This window comes from Symsagittifera roscoffensis, unplaced genomic scaffold (genome assembly GCF_963678635.1).
Source record: "Symsagittifera roscoffensis unplaced genomic scaffold, txSymRosc1.1 SCAFFOLD_118, whole genome shotgun sequence".
NCBI classification, from domain to species: domain Eukaryota; kingdom Metazoa; phylum Xenacoelomorpha; order Acoela; family Convolutidae; genus Symsagittifera; species Symsagittifera roscoffensis.
Genome location: NW_026970620.1, coordinates 120,001 through 137,500, shown reverse-complemented (window position 1 = coordinate 137,500; position 17,500 = coordinate 120,001). Strand labels below are relative to the sequence as shown.

The window sequence follows — 17,500 nt, the reverse complement described above, 5'->3', positions numbered from 1 at the left end:
AATTCAACCACTAGACAAAAAGTTAGATTTTCTGTTCCCTATCTGGTCCCCTTTCCCGAAAACGGGATCAAAAAAATGTGGTTCCCATGAAAATTGCATTTTTTTTGTGGAAAATTGTTGAACATGTGCCCATATACCCTAAATCGCTATACGAAAACATTTGCTAAACAATTCAAGTTTTTTTCACTATGTTTTAGTTTGGTCCCGTTTTTATTTTCTTTTCCCGAAAACGGGACCAAAACTGAACCACCACAGAATCCCGAAATTGTTCTTTTTTTGATTGAAAGAGGTTTTTATAGTGTCTACAAGTCATATCTATATGTTTTAAACAATTTTTACATCAATTCAACCACTAAACAAAAAGTTAGATTTTTTGTTTCCTATCTGGTCCCGTTTCCCGAAAGCAGGACCAAAAAATGTCTAGTACCCAAGAAAATTGCATTTTTTTTTGTGGAAAATTGTTGAACATGTGCCCATATACCCTAAATCGCTATACGAAAACATTCGCTAAACAATTCAAGTTTTTTTCACTATGTTTTAGTTTGGTCCCGTTTTTATTTTCTTTTCCCAAAAACGGGACCAAAACTGAACCACCACGGAATCCCGAAATTGTTCTTTTTTTGATTGAAAGAGGTTTTTCTAGTGTCTACAAGTCATACCTAAATGTTTTAAACAATTTTTAGATCAATTCAACCACTAAACAAAAAGTTAGATTTTTTGTTCCCTATCTGGTCCCGTTTCCCGAAAACAGGACCAAAAAATGTCTAGTACCCAAGAAAATTGCATTTTTTTTGTGGAAAATTGTTGAACATGTGCCCATATACCCTAAATCGCTATACGAAAACATTCGCTAAACAATTCTAGTTTTTTTCACTATGTTTTAGTTTGGTGCCGTTTTTGTTCTCTTTTCCCGAAAACGGGACCAAAACTGAACCACCACAGAATCCCGAAATTGTTCTTTTTTTGATTGAAAGAGGTTTTTCTAGTGTCTGCAAGTCATACATATCTGTTTCAAACAGTTTTTACATCAATTCAACGACTAAACAAAAAGTTAGATTTTTTGGTCCCTAACTGGTCCCGTTTCCCGAAAGCAGGACCAAAAAATGTCTAGTACCCAAGAAAATTGCATTTTTTTTGTGGAAAATTGTTGAACATGTGCCCATATACCCTAAATCGCTATACGAAAACATTCGCTAAACAATTCAAGTTTTTTTCACTATGTTTTAGTTTGGTCCCGTTTTTATTTTCTTTTCCCAAAAACGGGACCAAAACTGAACCACCACGGAATACCGAAATTGTTCTTTTTTTGATTGAAAGAGGTTTTTCTAGTGTCTACAAGTCATACCTATCTGTTTTAAACAGTTTTTACATCAATTCAACCACTAGACAAAAAGTTAGATTTTCTGTTCCCTATCTGGTCCCCTTTCCCGAAAACGGGATCAAAAAAAATGTAGTTCCCATGAAAATTGCATTTTTTTTGTGGAAAATTGTTGAACATGTGCCCACATACCCTAAACCGCTATACGAAAACATTTGCTAAACAATTCAAGTTTTTTTCACTAAGTTTTAGTTTGGTCCCGTTTTTATTTTCTTTTCCCGAAAACGGGACCAAAACTGAACCACCACAGAATCCCGAAATTGAAAGAGGTTTTTCTAGTGTCCCAACTTCTAAGTACAACAGGGTCTTCTTTCCCCACTGATTAGGCTTTGCCCGTTCCCAAAGCTGTGGTTTCGCTGGATGGTAGATAGGGACAGTAGGAATCTCGTTAATACATTCATGCGCGTCACTAATTACATGACGAGGCATTTGGCTATTTTTTTTTTGCAAAACTTGAATTCATATGATATATCAAATAACATACAGAATATTAAAATAATGTACATGAAGATACATCAGAAAAACAAGTTTAGGGATTCGCATACGTTGGGAGGGGTATGCTAGCCCAGTTGAAAGGACAGTTTTACAAATTTCTGTGGCGTAGATCCTCTCGGTTTTCTACGCCAACGTCATATGTGAGCTTCGACCAGTCAGAGAACCCGCTCCTTCTCCGTTGTTGCCAAGTCCTGGAGCTTCACTCTAGGGTTCTGACAATCAGAAGTTGGAGGTCCCAACTTCTAAGTCCTAGCTCTCTCAGGAGGCAGCTTGTCTTGGGGGCCAGCGCACCTCTCCAGTTTAGTACAATTGCACCGTATGTCACTGAGTCCACATCAGTCCTTTCCTTTATGTCCTCAGTGACCTCTGGCAGCTCGTACTTCTGGACTTTGTCCTGGAACTGGGCATCTAAGTCTGCGTTGTCACTACAGACAAGTCCATCCAGAATCCAGGCCTTCCCTTCTTTCCAGACTGCCAGATCCGGTTTCTTTATACCAGCCCGCGTCTTGATTATGGGCTCCTTCAAAGAGCTGAAACCTCTCCTCTTCAGTAGATTCTCTGTGAGGTCAACCACCTTGTCGTGGCGTTTGATTCTGGCCCCCCAGCTTCTAGGGCACACCTGGAGTATGTGGCCTAAGGTCTCCCTTCTTCCACAAGCCTCACAGGATGCATCCTGTCCACTGTGTCATCTTTGGATTCGCCCTTTGGTTGGCATAAGGTTTCACGGATCTTCATTACATCAATGAAGGTTGAGCCAGTCATCAACAGTGTTCCATTCGTCAGCACTGAATGGCCCCCACACTTCCTTCTGTTGCTGAGCCCCTTTCCATCTTGGGTAGCATGAAGGGCGTCTGCCTGGAGTGTTACTGCTTCCATCTTGTTGCTCGGGGTAACCCCTCCAATGGCCGGCCGTGCTCTCTCCATCTCCCTCAACACTGACTTGAAATGCCCTGTCTTCGTCATTGCCAGAACAACAGGGTCTTCGGAGCTCATCAGTCTAGTGATCCTGGCCTCTCTGAGCATCGGGATGATAACTCGGAGCTCTGGAACTCCACGTCCACCATCGTCTTCACCGGCATGGAACATCGGCTTTGGTGCGTCTTTGGGCCACCTCAGAAGGGTTCTCACTGTTCGTCTGATGATCCGGTCCAATCCCTGAAGAGTGCTCTTTGTCGTCCTCGTGAGTACCAGTTGATGGTAAAGCCCCGGGATCACGAATGTCTTCAAGACCCACTGTCTCTGTTGGGGCTTGAGAGGGGCTCTCTTCAGGATCTCTAGCTTCTTTTCTGTCCTCTGGATGCATGTTATGCGTGTGCCCCGAGTCCCTGTCTCGACCCCCAAGTACTTGTACCAGCACGTGGCCGACATCGCTGGCAGGGAGCCAGATTGGCAGGTGAATTGCGTACTGGCATTCACCACAATCTGTCTGTCTCTGGGTACAGTGTCCATGTCAACAGTGGCGCACTTCTTGATGTTGAGATGTAGACCCTGTCCTGCTAGTCCCTCCTCAAGTCTCGTAATCAGGTCCTGGAGTCCACATCTTGTTTCCGCCACTAGCACCACATCATCTGCATAGGCCAGGTGGTGGTTGATTCGTGTCGTCCCCATCAGCACCCCCGATGTGTCTGGAAGGGTCTTCAGCACCCTGTTCATCACTAAGTTGAAGAGGAGAGGAGACAGTGGGTCTCCTTGCCGGACTCCTCTCTTGGGCTTCACTACACGGGAAGTTCCATTGACTTCTAGTCTTGTCCCCTGTCTGTGGTAGCCTCTCATGACATATCTGAGGACTTTGGGGTCCATGCCTGCATCAAGGGCTGCCTCTGCTATCGCCTTTTGGGACACACTGTCAAAGGCCTTCTTCACGTCTATGAAAGCCAGCTTAAGTCCCTGTCTTTGTCTTTTGGCCTCCGTGTACAGCGTCTGCAGAAGTACTGAGTTGATGGCAGTTCCGTCTTCCTTCTTGAATCCCTTCTGTCTGATGTTATCGTCTAAGTCACTACATCGTTCTGCTATGCACTTGTGAATTACTCTGGTGATGATGCTCGCAATGGTAATTGGCCTGTGCTCCATTGGGTCCTGGGTGCCCTCTTCTTTGGGAACAAACACTGTCCTCCCTTCTAACAAAGCCTCAGGGAGAGACTCTGCCTTTAACCAGAGGTTGAATTGAGTAACCAGCGTCTTGGGGTTAAGCTCCCTCATGGTCTTTTTGGGAACCCTGTCAGGCCCTGCTGCTGTATCACTCAGCTGACTGAGCTGCGTCGTCACTTCTTCCTCTGAGATAGGAAATGTCCATCCTTTTCCTCTGATGGAGTCTATGTCCACAGTGTCCCCCTCCATCTCGACAAGGGCTTGCCAGGCGTCTAGGAACCTTGTCGTGTCCTTGATTCCCGCGTCAGACCCAATTGTTTCCCAGGAGCCATCTATTGCTGCTCTAGCTGCCCGTGCTCTGTCTTTCTTGAACAGCGTCTGCATCCTGGCGTACTGATGGCGTCTGAGGGCTTTCTTCGTCTTTGAGGGGCAGGTCTTTTCCTTGGCTTCCTGGGGGGTGGCTTGTCTTCCTTGGGAAGGGTACCAAGCCATTGCATCCCTTCTTGCTCGACAAACTGACGGAGACTCTCTTGGGTCATCCTTTGGAGCTCAATGGTGGGTTCAATGGCCAGTAGTCTCAGATCAATCCCAGCCATCAGATGATCACCATCTCCCTCATCTAGAGTGATTGTCACGGTATCGTCTGATCGTTCCAACAGTTGCTTGAACTTCGGGTTCTTCCTCAGGCCCTTGAAGGATTCGACAGTCCTATGAGGGAAGAGCTTGGCTAGCTCTGCGTTCACCTCTCTCTGTGAGCCGCCTTGTACTGTAGGGAGTACCTTGGCGACTAGTGCCATTTCCTCCTCGGTCCATCTTGGGTTGGTTCTTGCCACTCTGTTGGTCTGGGCTGCGTGATGTTCGTCAGGGTGTCTCAACCTCATGTGTTGTGTAAGTCCTGAAGGACTTTTGTAGGGTCCTCCCCCACAGATCTCGCAACACCAGTTCGGAGCTGTCACGTGGCAACTAACGGGCTGTGAACTGGAGTCTCCCTGCCCGTGTAGGTCCCTTCCTGTGAGGTTGATTCCTTGTGAGCCCTGCATCAGAACTTGCATCAGAATAACTCTCTTTGAGCCATCTTTCGGGAATCTAAGGTGATCCATTAAGGACTACCTTAAGCTAATCTAACCTTAGTTAGATCAACTCTTAGATGAACCATCTTAGATGGACCATCTATCAAAGGCTCACCAAGTAGGATCACCTTGAGTCAACCGAACTTGCATCAGGTTAACTCTCTTTGAACCATCTTTCGGGAATCTAAGGTGATCCATTAAGGACTACCTTGAGCTAATCTAACCTTAGTTAGATCAACTCTTAGATGGACCATCTTAGATGGACCATCTATCAAAGGATCACCAAGTAGGATCACCTTGAGTCAACCTAACTTGCATCAGGTTAACTCTCTTTGAACCATCTTTCGGGAATCTAAGGTGATCCATTAAGGACTACCTTGAGCTAATCTAACCTTAGTTAGATCAACTCTTAGATGGACCATCTTAGATGGACCATCTATCAAAGGATCACCAAGTAGGATCACCTTGAGTCAACCTAACTTGCATCAGGTTAAGTCTCTTTAAACCATCTTTCGGGAATCTAAGGTGATCCATTAAGGACTACCTTAAGCTAATCTAACCTTAGTTAGATCAACTCTTAGATGAACCATCTTAGATGGACCATCTATCAAAGGCTCACCAAGTAGGATCACCTTGAGTCAACCGAACTTGCATCAGGTTAACTCTCTTTGAACCATCTTTCGGGAATCTAAGGTGATCCATTAAGGACTACCTTGAGCTAATCTAACCTTAGTTAGATCAACTCTTAGATGGACCATCTTAGATGGACCATCTATCAAAGGATCACCAAGTAGGATCACCTTGAGTCAACCTAACTTGCATCAGGTTAACTCTCTTTGAACCATCTTTCGGGAATCTAAGGTGATCCATTAAGGACTACCTTGAGCTAATCTAACCTTAGTTAGATCAACTCTTAGATGGACCATCTTAGATGGACCATCTATCAAAGGATCACCAAGTAGGATCACCTTGAGTCAACCTAACTTGCATCAGGTTAAGTCTCTTTAAACCATCTTTCGGGAATCTAAGGTGATCCATTAAGGACTACCTTGAGCTAATCTAACCTTAGTTAGATCAACTCTTAGATGGACCATCTTAGATGGACCATCTATCAAAGGATCACCAAGTAGGATCACCTTGAGTCAACCTAACTTGCATCAGGTTAACTCTCTTTGAACCATCTTTTGGGGAATCTAAGGTGATCCATTAAGGACTACCTTAGGCTAATCTAACCTTAGTTAGATCAACTCTTAGATGGACCATCTTAGATGGACCATCTATCAAAGGATCACCAAGTAGGATCACCTTGAGTCAACCTAACTTGCATCAGGTTAACTCTCTTTGAACCATCTTTCGGGAATCTAAGGTGATCCATTAAGGACTACCTTGAGCTAATCTAACCTTAGTTAGATCAACTCTTAGATGGACCATCTTAGATGGACCATCTATCAAAGGATCACCAATAGGATCACCTTGAGTCAACCTAACTTGCATCAGGTTAAGTCTCTTTAAACCATCTTTCGGGAATCTAAGGTGATCCATTAAGGACTACCTTGAGCTAATCTAACCTTAGTTAGATCAACTCTTAGATGGACCATCTTAGATGGACCATCTATCAAAGGATCACCAAGTAGGATCACCTTGAGTCAACCTAACTTGCATCAGGTTAAGTCTCTTTAAACCATCTTTCGGGAATCTAAGGTGATCCATTAAGGACTACCTTGAGCTAATCTAACCTTAGTTAGATCAACTCTTAGATGGACCATCTTAGATGGACCATCTATCAAAGGATCACCAAGTAGGATCACCTTGAGTCAACCTAACTTGCATCAGGTTAACTCTCTTTGAACCATCTTTCGGGAATCTAAGGTGATCCATTAAGGACTACCTTGAGCTAATCTAACCTTAGTTAGATCAACTCTTAGATGGACCATCTTAGATGGACCATCTATCAAAGGATCACCAAGTAGGATCACCTTGAGTCAACCTAACTTGCATCAGGTTAACTCTCTTTGCACCATCTTTCGGGGGTTTTGGGATAAATACATCCGTGCCTGAAGAACATTGCCTCAGCATCTCGTAGCGCAAGCTACTTGATCGCTTACAGCAAGTCCAGGCTTTCCCATCATCAATGGGGGATAGCTTTCCTATCTGACATCGGGGTCAACAGCATCAATATACTTGATACTGCCAAATTAAACCATTAAAGGCAATTTTCATGATGCAGATAGAGCAATTTAATCTATGCTTTGGGTCTGAGTCCTGACTTAGAGGCGTTCAGTCATAATCCATCAATTGTAGCTTCGCATCCGCCTTTTCAGGCAGACGCTGAAACCAGGGAATTGAACACACGGTTCCTCTCGTACTAAGTGTGATTACCCAAGCATAGATCAAATTCAGTAGCAGCCGAAGCCACCACTGGTTAGTTTCAATTCATCAACAGGGTAAAACTAACCTGTCTCACGACGGTCTAAACCCAGCTCACGTTCCCTGTTAGTGGGTGAACAATCCAACACTTTGCGAATTCTGCTTCGCAATGATAGGAAGAGCCGACATCGAAGGATCAAAAAGCGACGTCGCTATGAACGCTTGGCCGAGGACGTGCTTGTCTTGAAATCCTTCCAGGCCACTCTCTAACATCTCATTTTGAGCAAACTTTCTCAGCTTGTTGCACTTCAAGTTTAGCCTTTTCCTTGCAGCAACCAATTCGTCAGTTCTGTTGTTTAGAACTTGACTGTGTACACTTCTCCTTTCTTTAAAAACCAAACGTTGTTCGGCAGTTAAATACTCAAAGAATGTACCTTCTTTTTCCTCAGGTTCCGGAACCGGTAACCTGGCATGGGCATTACACACTAACTCCTTAAGAGATCTATTGAAGCTCTCTATAGAGTCAGTGTGGGACAAGCGGTTATCTGATGTTAGGAACGAGCGAGCTTGGGCAGATTTCAGACAGGTATTGATTTTGAACCGCAGTCCAGGAGACTTCCTTTTTAAGCTTTTTCTGAGGAGGCTTTCACTTTCAAACGACTTTTTGCCTGGTTCTTTCGGGGGTAAAATCACGCCTATAAGTTTAGCATGATCGGAGTGATGCCCGGTACTGCCTCCCCAACTGGCTCTCATATCTCTCCAGACCGTGTTCCGATCGGACAAGATATAATCGATGACTGCACCTGAGCCTCTGGGGTGACGCCACGTTATAAGCCTACTTAAAGGTTTCTTAAATAACGTGTTCACGATTTTTAAATCGTGTGTCGAACAAAACTCTAGCAATTTTTCACCGTTTGAGTTTGTTTCTTGGTCGGCAGACCAGGCATCAGCAAGGGGTCTCATTTCGGTCAATTGTTCCTTACTGATTCTCGCATTCAAATCACCAAGTATCAGAGTATGAGATCCAACTTTACGGCTGGGGATGCCGTCTTTCATTACTCTGAAGAGATCAGCGTAGAAACAATCAACCCGCTTTTCACCTTTCTCATCATCAGGGTTAGTGGGACTGTAACAAACGACTATTTTAAACCTTTCACCGTTGATGCGACTACTCAACCAGGCTACCATAACTCGATCACTTTGGCACCTATGCTTGGTTAGTTTCATTTTCAACGAATTGAAAATGAGAGCAACCCCGTTTCTACCTTTTCTCTCGGGGTCGCTCGCGCATATAATGGTGTAGTTTCTACCAAGATCTGAGACTCCGTCGCTATTTAAGCGGGTCTCGCATAAACCAAGGGCATCAAAATGCCGCTCGAGCATCAGCTGCTCTAACTCTCCTCCTTCAAACCCCCTAAGGGTCCTACAATTCCAATGTCCAAACTTCCACGGGTGCTGCCTAACCAAAACATTGTCTCGGGCCGGTCGCTCCTGTTTCCGATTGGTTTCTCTCAAAGGATTGAATGTAGGTAGAGTTTTTACAGGTATGGCTTACTGGACCGTATTACCCAACCTCTGTTATACACCGAGGAGGCGTTAACGGAATTCCTCACGGTTTTCCGCCAGCAGTTTAGTGTTGATACCAATGGTAGATATATCTTCCGGCTCCCGCCGAGGTGAGATCGCTGATTACCGCAGATTATGCACACTCCAACGAGCGCCTGCGAACGACTCAATCCTAACGCGAGGAGGCACTGCTTATGGGAGCCATCCCTGTGGTAACTTTTCTGACACCTCTTGCTTAAAGTCTTTAAACCGATTAATAAAAGGATCGATAGGCCATGCTTTCGCAGTCTGTAATCATACTGAAAATCTAGTTCAAGCTAACATTTGCCCTTTTGCTCTACGTGAGGTTTCTGTCCCCACTGAGTTAGCCTTAGGACACCTGCGTTATCTTTTTACAGATGTACCGCCCCAGTCAAACTCCCGACCTGACCCTGTCTCCAGGGAGGTTTGCTTTAGCTACGCAAAGTAAACTTTGTGCAACTCATTAAAGCTTACGCTTTAATTAGGCCAATCCGTAGATTGTACCTTTACTTTTTCACTGGATTAGTAAAGTGACACCGAAAGTAGTGGTATTTCACTGACGACAGCCGAAGCCATCTCCCACTTATTCTACACCTTTCGAGCCACTTCACAAAGTCAGACTAGAGTCAAGCTCAACAGGGTCTTCTTTCCCCACTGATTAGGCTTTGCCCGTTCCCAAAGCTGTGGTTTCGCTGGATGGTAGATAGGGACAGTAGGAATCTCGTTAATCCATTCATTCGCGTCACTAATTAGATGACGAGGCATTTGGCTATTTTTTTTTTTTCAAACTTTGAATTCAGAGAACAACAAATCATACAACAAAGAGTATAATTTACAAAAGTATTTACAAATTAAACCCAAAGTCTCTGAGTTCTTGTTCTCTTCGTCCTGGAAGTTGTTCCATTTGGTTTTGTGGTCGATCGCCTCGTTTCCCATTCGGACATACGGCGCCATTGCTGGTTTATCCTTATGTCGTCATACTGCCTCGTGTACGGTGGTGCATCTGTCGATTAGTTAAGAGAGTCATAGTTACTCCCGCCGTTTACCCGCGCTTATTTGAATTTCTTCACTTTGACATTCAGAGCACTGGGCAGAAATCACATTGCGTCAGAACCGTTTCACCAGCCATTGCAATGCTTTGTTTTAATTAAACGGTCGGATTCAACTTGTCCAAACCAGTTCAGAGTTTGAACGTTTAATGTGCGACAGATTTGACCTAAAGCATATCCATCATCGATGCGCCAAATGCCAACAACTCCGAAGAGCCATCGTACGCTTTAGCATATCGAGACTTCAAGCTAAAGGCTTGTCACACCCATTCCTCAGAGCCAATCCTTCATCCGAAGGTACGGATCAATTTTGCCGACTTCCCTTATCTACACTGTTCCAAGACCAGAGGCTTTTCACCTTGGGGACCTGATGCGGTAATTGGTACGATTCACTCTCCTGACATTAGCTGGGCCGAATTTTTACGTGCCACCAGGAACAATTGGGATGCTTCAAATGCTGAAACACTCTTTCATGGTTCGAGCTTTATCTCTGATTGATTCAATTCCAAGGTCTCTACTGCATGTTATAAAGAAAAGATAACTCTTCCCCAAGGTCCCATTGACTAAATTCGACTGAGATGACGTTGCCGTCGTAATGCCAAGAGAGTAAGTTTGGGAATTTTAACCCGATGCTCTTTCGAGACTCAGCAGTTTTCAAAAAACCACTATTCAAGACTTTGGCCTTAGCCTGTCTTTAAGAATCGACTAACTCATGTGCAAATGCTGTTCACATGAAAACCTTTCCCGCTTCAGTCCTCAAAGTTCTCATTTGAGTACTTGCTACTTCCACCAAGATCTGCTCCATTGGCCGCTTCGAGCATATACTCACGTATACACTTTTGCGCAACCAATGCGTCCTCCTACACATGAACATACTTTAAGACCAGTTCTAAACCAGTCTTAAGCATCCAGCCGAAGCCAGAATCTGATGTTCATGGTCAGGTATAGGCCACGAGCTCTAGTGCCATCCATTTTCAGGGCTGATTGATTGGGCAGGTGAGTTGTTACACATTCCTTAGCGGTTTTCAACTTCCATGACCACCGTCCTGCTGTCAATATCAATCAACACCTTTTGTGGTGACTCATGAGCAAGTAGTTAGGCGCCTTAACCCAACTTTTGGTTCATCCCACATCGCCGGTTCTGCTTACCAAAAGCGGCCCACAAAAAGCTCGCATTCAAAGTTCAAGTGCAATTAAGTCACAAGAACATCTCACCGATTATAGTTTGAGAATGGGTGAAGGAAAAGTTTTCCCCCAGTCCTCTAATCATTCGCTTCAACCGATGAAATTGCACAGCGAAGATTTTTCAATCTTGCTTAAGCTTTTGCTATCCTGAGGGAAACTTCGGAGGAAACCAGCTACTAGATGGTTCGATTAGTCTTTCGCCCCTATGCTCAGGTCAGACGATCGATTTGCACGTCAGAACCGCTTCGGGCTTCCACCATGGTTTCCCGTGGCTTCACCCTGCCCAAGCATAGATCACCATCTTTCGGGTCGTGTGCTACTTGCTCTGGATCAGTCATGTTTTAGCAACATAACCGTCCGTGGTTGCGAGACATCGCTTTGACGCTCTCACCACAAAAGTTATTGCAACTCATAAAAATTACACCGTTCACTTTCATTACGCGTGTACGCTTTCAAACAGCGACAGCACTTGCAAGCAACTCACACTCCTTGGTCCGTGTTTCAAGACGGGCTGTAGAGAGCATTGATTGGGATGTTAAGGTCAGACAGGCAAACAAAAGAGATAAAATTTTATCTCATTTAGTCAAGACACAACAAATTTGAAATCCGAAGAAAACAAATAGCTCGCATCTTTAACAATGATCACCAAAAGACTTTAACAACACTAGCCGGTGGTCTAGAATCAAGTTCAAGACATTGGGCATGATAACGCTCACTCCAGTTCTCCTTCAACGGTTTCACGTACTTTTCACTCTCTCTTCAGAGTGCTTTTCAACTTTCCCTCACGGTACTTGTTTGCTATCGGTCTCGCTTTATAATTAGCTTTTGGAGAGACATATCTCCAGCTTCGATTTGCACTTTCAAACAACTCTACTCATAGGAATGCGCCGTCGACAAGTTATAACAAGACTGTTACGGGATTTTTACCCTCTTTGATGCTATTTCCAATAGACATCCAGTCAAGTCAACAAGCCAGGCAGCAAACCATACCGGACACCGAGGAGTGTTACCACTCCTCTTCCCGATGAGCTTTTCCCTGTTCATTCGCCATTACAAAGGGATTCTCGGTTGATTTCTTTTCCTCCCCTTACTGATAGTCTTAAGTTCAGGGGGTTCTCTCGTCCAAATCAGGTTACGATTTAAAGGCACTCAAGCATCCATAAAACTACCGAAGTAGTAATGTGCAGGAGTTTATCACTCTAGCTAAGGCAAACTGAAGATCGAACACTGTTTAAACGCTCTCTCAATGCAATCACATGTATCACACCGGTACTACATCTGAACAGCTCTTTGATCAACAGAATACCCAAGTTTGAGCGACTTGATTTAAGTGTTCTAACCAATCCCGAAGGATCTCGTAGATACACCAGCAAAAGAACGGACCAATCCGAAGACAGATCGCTCTTACCATCAGATTTCTCCAAAAGTAAGCGTTCAATCGATTTCAAATAACCCTGATTCGGACGCGATCAACAGCCGAAGCTGAGACCGCCTTTTGCGTTAGAGAGGTCAGTAAACAAATCTTGCGATTCTTACTGAATTAACACATATAGCTGTGCTCCTCCTCGTAAAGCGAGCCTAGTGATCCCCCGTTGAAAATTGTTTTTCGACAATCTAAAACTGGTTTGATTTAGATCAAAACCAACCGCAGTCGGACTTTGAGCTGTCTGGACCACCCTGTTCTTAAGCATTTGGGCCTTCGCTTTCCTCAGTCTTTCTCTAACAACGGCAAACTGAAGATCGAACACTGTTTAAACGCTCTCTCAATGCAATCACATGTATTACACCGGTACTACATCTAAACAGCTCTTTGATCAACAGAATACCCAAGTTCGAGCGACTTGCTTTAAGTGTTCTATCCAGTCCCTAAGGATCTGACAGATACACCAGTAAAAGAACTGGATCAATCCGAAGACTGATCACTCCAACGATCGGATTTCTCCAAAAGTAAGTGTTCACTCGATTAGAACAAAGCCAACCGCAGTCGGACTTTGAGCTGCCTGGACCACCCTGTTCTTGAGCATTTGGGCCTTCGCTTTCCTCAGTCTTTCTCTAACAAAGGCAAACTGAAGATCGAACACTGTTTAAACGCTCTCTCAATGCAATCACATGTATCACACCGGTACTACATCTAAACAGCTCTTTGATCAACAGAATACCCAAGTTCGAGCGACTTGCTTTAAGTTTTCTAGCCAGTCCCTAAGGATCTGACAGATACATCAGTAAAAGAAATGGATCAATCCGAAGACTGATCACTCCTACGATCGGATTTCTCCAAAAGTAAGTGTTCTCTCGATTAGAACAAAGCCAACCGCAGTCGGAGTTTGAGCTGTCTGGACCACCCTGTTCTTAAGCATTTGGGCCTTCGCTTTCCTCAGTTTTTCTCTTACAACGGCAAATTGAAGATCGAACACTGTTTAAACGCTCTCTCAATGCAATCACATGTATCACACCGGTACTACATCTAAACAGCTCTTTGATCAACAGAATACCCAAGTTCGAGCGACTTGCTTTAAGTGTTCTATCCAGTCGCTAAGGATCTGACAGATACACCAGTAAAAGAACTGGATCAATCCGAAGACTGATCACTCCTACGATCGGATTTCTCCAAAAGTAAGTGTTCTCCCTATTAGAACAAAGCCAACCGCAGTCGGACTTTGAGCTGTCTGGACCACCCTGTTCTTAAGCATTTGGGCCTTCGCTTTCCTCAGTCTTTCTCTTACAACGGCAAACTGAAGATCGAACACTGTTTAAACGCTCTCTCAATGTAATCACATGTATCACACCGGTACTACATCTAAACAGCTCTTTGATCAACAGAATACCTTAGTTCGAGCGACTTGCTTTAAGTGTTCTATCCAGTCCCTAAGGATCTGACAGATACACCAGTAAAAGAACCGGATCAATCCGAACACTGATCACTCCTACGATCGGATTTCTCCAAAAGTAAGTGTTCACTCGATTAGAACAAAGCCAACCGCAGTCGGACTTTGAGCTGTCTGGACCACCCTGTTCTTAAGCATTTGGGCCTTCGCTTTCCTCAGTCTTTCTCTTACAACGGCAAACTGAAGATCGAACACTGTTTAAACGCTCACTCAATGTAATCACATGTATCACACCGGTACTACATCTAAACAGCTCTTTGATCAACAGAATACCCAAGTTCGAGCGACTTGCTTTAAGTGTTCTATCCAGTCCCTAAGGATCTGACAGATACACCAGTAAAAGAACCGGATCAATCCGAAGACTGATCACTCCTACGATCGGATTTCTCCAAAAGTAAGTGTTCGTTCGATTAGAACAAAGCCAACCGCAGTCGGACTTTGAGCTGTCTGGACCACCCTGTTCTTAAGCATTTGGGCCTTCGCTTTCCTCAGTCTTTCTCTTACAACGGCAAACTGAAGATCGAACACTGTTTAAACGCTCTCTCAATGCAATCACATGTATCACACCGGTACTACATCTAAACAGCTCTTTGATCAACAGAATACCCAAGTTCGAGCGACTTGCTTTAAGTGTTCTATCCAGTCCCTAAGGATCTGACAGATACACCAGTAAAAGAACTGGATCAATCCGAAGACTGATCACTCCTACGATCGGATTTCTCCAAACGTAAGTGTTCACTCGATTAGAACAAAGCCAACCGCAGTCGGACTTTGAGCTGTCTGGACCACCCTGTTCTTAAGCATTTGGGCCTTCGCTTTCCTCAGTATTTCTCTAACAACGGCAAACTGAAGATCGAATACTGTTTAAACGCTCTCTCAATGCAATCACATGTATCACACCGGTACTACATCTAAACAGCTCTTTGATCAACAGAATAACCAAGTTTGACCGACCTCCCATCATCAATGGGGGATTGCATTCCTATCTGACATCCGGGTCAACAGCATCAATATACTTGATACTGCCAATTTAAACCATTAAAGGCAATTTTCATGATGCAGATAGAGCAATTCAATCTACGCTTTAGGTCATCAATTGTAGCTTCGCATCCGCCTTCTCAGGCAGACGCTTGAAACCAGGGAACTGAACACACTGTTCCTCTCGTACTAAGTGTAATTACCCAAGCATAGATCACCCTGTTTTTGAGCGTTTGGGCCCTCGCTTTTCACAGTCTTACTCTAACGAAGGTAAACTGAAGATCGAACACTGTTTAAACGCTCTCTCAATGCAATCACATGTATCACACCGGTACTACATCTAAACAGCTCTTTGATCAACAGAATACCCAAGTTTGAGCGACCTCCCATCATCAATGGGGGATTGCATTCCTATCTGACATCGGGGTCAACAGCATCAATATACTTGATACTTCCAATTTAAACCATTAAAGGCAATTTTCATGATGCAGATAGAGCAATCAATCTACGCTTTAGGTCATCAATTGTAGCTTCGCAACCGCCTTCTCAGGCAGACGCTTGAAACCAGGGAACTGAACACACTTTTCCTCTCGTACTAAGTGTGATTACCCAAGCATAGATCACCCTGTTCTTAAGCATTCGGGCCTTCGCTTTCCTCAGTCTTTCTCTAACGACGGCAAACTGAAAATCGTACACTGTTTAAACGCTCTCTCAATGCAATCACATGTATCACACCGGTACTACATCTAAACAGCGCTTTGATCAACAGAATACCCAAGTTCGAGCGACTTGCTTTAAGTGTTCTAGCCAGTCCCTTAGGATCTGACAGATACACCAGTAAAAGAAATGGATCAATCCGAAGACTGATCACTCCTACGATCGGATTTCTCCAAAAGTAAGTGTTCTCTCGATTAGAACAAAGCCAACAATGACGAGGCATTTGGCTACCTGCTTTTGGCGTCAAAAATGACGAGGCATTTGGCTACCTGATTTTGGCGTCAACAATGACGAGACATTTGGCTACCTTCTCTCTTGCTATAATGCACCACTGACTCTCACTTGCTATCATCCACACCGAGCAAGCTACTTTGACTGGGAGCCCATCCCCAGTCTCAAGCTATCATGCACCACCGTTTTTCTTGCTAATGCACCACCATCATACTAAGGATCACCAACAAGGATCACCTTGAGTTAACCTAACTTGCATCAGGTCAACTCTCTTTGAATTATCTTTCGGGAATCTAAGGTGATCCATTAAGGACTACCTTGAGCCAATCTAACCTTAGCTAGACCAACTCTTAGATGAACCATGAAGGAACATCATGCTATCATGCACCACCGACTCTTTCTTGCTATCATGCACCACCGAGCAAGCTACTCTGACTGGGAGCCAATCCCCAGACACATGCACCACCGTCCCTCTTACTCTCATGCACCACCGACTCTTCCTTGCTATTTTCAACCACCAAGCAAGCTACTTTAACTGGGAGCCAATCCCCAGTCTCATGCTCCACCGTCTCTCTTACTCTCATGCACCACCGACTCTTTCTTGCTATCATCAACCACCGAGCAAGCTACTTTGACTCTCTTTGCACCATCTTTCGGGAATCTAAGGTGATCCATTAAGGACTACATTGAGTTAATCTAACCTTAGTTAGGTCAACTCTTAGATGGACCATCTTAGATGGACCATCTATCAAAGGATCACCAAGAAGGATCACCTTCAGTCAACCTAACGTGCATCAGGTTAACTCTCTTTGCACCATCTTTCGGGAATCTAAGGTGATCCATTAAGGACTACCTTGAGTTAATCTAACCTTAGTTAGATCAACTCTTAGATGGACCATCTTGAATGGACCATCTATCAAAGGATCACTAAGAAGGATCACCTTGTGTCAACCTAACTTGCATCAGGTCAACTCTCTTTGCACCATCTTTCCGGAATCTAAGGTGATCCATTGAGGACTACCTTGAGTTAATCTAACCTTAGTTAGATCAACTCTTAGATGGACCATCTTAGATGGACCATCTATCAAAGGATCACCAAGAAGGATCACCTTGAGTCAACCTAACGTGCATCAGGTCAACTCTCTTTGCACCATCTTTCGGGGGTTTTGGGATAAATACATCCCTGCCTGAAGAACATTGCCTCAGCATCTCGTAGCGCAAGCTACTTGATCGCTTACAGCAAGTCCAGGCTTTCCCATCATCAATGGGGGATAGCTTTCCTATCTGACATCGGGGTCAACAGCATCAATATACTTGATACTGCCAAATTAAACCATTAAAGGCAATTTTCATGATGCAGATAGAGCAATTTAATCTATGCTTTAGGTCTGAGTCCTGACTTAGAGGCGTTCAGTCATAATCCATCAATTGTAGCTTCGCATCCGCCTTTTCAGGCAGACACTGAAACCA

The 17,500-nt window shown here is 44.2% G+C and overlaps 2 pseudogenes; both read right to left on the bottom strand.

The window, feature by feature from the left end:
- Window positions 1–7,073: 7,073 nt before the first annotated feature.
- LOC134855876 (large subunit ribosomal RNA) lies at window positions 7,074–12,355 on the bottom strand (annotated as a pseudogene).
- A 313-nt stretch (window positions 12,356–12,668) lies between these two features.
- LOC134855879 (5.8S ribosomal RNA) lies at window positions 12,669–12,820 on the bottom strand (annotated as a pseudogene).
- Window positions 12,821–17,500: the final 4,680 nt, after the last annotated feature.